Source organism: Pinus tabuliformis, chromosome X (genome assembly GCF_031772625.1).
Source record: "Pinus tabuliformis cultivar Carrire ecotype Pingquan chromosome X, CPIR1, whole genome shotgun sequence".
Classification (NCBI taxonomy): Eukaryota; Viridiplantae; Streptophyta; class Pinopsida; order Pinales; family Pinaceae; genus Pinus; species Pinus tabuliformis.
Window position 1 is genome coordinate 1,442,048,071 of NC_142308.1, and position 1,700 is coordinate 1,442,049,770.

Genomic DNA, 1,700 nt, shown 5'->3' on the forward strand with positions numbered 1-1,700 from the left:
AAGGATTACTCAAAATTTAAAAAATTGCGACTTTTTCATGGCGATATTATGTTGGCTTCAAAAACTGATGAAATATTGCAATGTTGTATATATTTTGGCAACAATGGTCAAAATTTCAGTATTATTTCTAACTATAAGAAAGACAAATACTCATATTATGAGGATATTCTACACAGTATGATAGAATCAAAATTAGAAGCCTGGGCCTCAGCATTCGATGTACACTGTTGCAGTCAGAGGCTTTGAAGTTGAGCATCACTTATGGCAAATGAAGCTTGCTGGTAGGGAACCGGCAATTGAGACATATGACAGGGTATTAGTGGTTTGTGCGGTGGAGAAAAATTTGCTGGCAGTGGGAAGATTGATGGCTGCAATGGAAGCTGTTGGAAAACCACCTAGCAGGAAAACATTTTCATGGTTGGTGCATGGTTATGTGAAGGGTGGACATTTTGAGGAGGCTGCAAAGACACTCATTACTATGCTCGACAAAGGGCTGTACCCTGAAAAGATGGAAATAACAATGGTTCTTAAGGGTTTGCAGAAAAACCTGCAGAAGACAGGTCACCCTGGGGCCTGAACTATACCTTAACATTTGTAAGCGCCTTTCAGATGCAGGTTTGATCGAGCCTTGCCTTATATATTTGTATCTAGATAAACTTTGTATTATAAGGATGTTGTGAGGCAGAGAAGTTAAAGATGGAAATTTCAGTCCCAATCTACATTTTTGTTCCAGATATAACTTGATACCAGGGCACATAAAATGCAGTGGATATGTGTGGAATTTATTCCTGTCTCTGTGTGTTTTATGTTATTCGATAGCGATAAGGTTTTCTGTTTCTCATGATTGAGCAGTCTCCTGTTGAATTTGTATTCTTGTCCCTCTCGTACTGGTAATAAACTGATATTGTATTGAATTATTTTTTATTTTCTAATAACTTGGATACTTTCTAATAGTAATTGAAGAACTACATCAGCTATCTACTGTTGCTAAGAAGTTATTATGCAAACTTATTCTTGAATCTTTATGATCATAACAAGGTCATGTTGTCATCCTTACAGAAACTCTGGAATAGTTATAATGTTGCTACATACTAATACTGTTTAGACTTTTAACTGGAAAATTTATCAGCAAAGGTTACCTTGAAAATGAATTTAAACTGGCCGATATTTACAACTTCATAACAATCTAACTCATTGAAATCTAAATCATATAAAAGGAGAGAAGTTAGAACCTAAAGTTATTATGTAAAGTAACGAGTCGTAGATTTCATAAGAAGCACTATAATTGTTTCCCCTTGGTTATGACACAGGCATTTGCCTTCCCGTGCGGCGTGTATCGAGTCAGCAACAACTGGCTTACTGATTTACCACCGTTATAGAACCAAACTTACAACGAGTATTTAACTGTATATTTTTTCGAAAGTTTTGTTCCAGATTGTCATGATAGTACTAGTGCTTTCCCTTGGTTACAAACCAAATTCTCGATGATGAAAATGCCACTAATCTTTGCTATGGAAGGTACGATAGAAGTGTTCCTGATCTTTGCTATGGAAGCCTGAAGGTACGATTAAAATATCACTGAAGTGGTATGAGTTACAGAAAATTTCACCGCAGTCAGAATCATTTTAACGGAGTACATATACATGCATTGATATATCATATGGACGATAGAACAGAGGTTTCATTAAATTAGGCTAAAA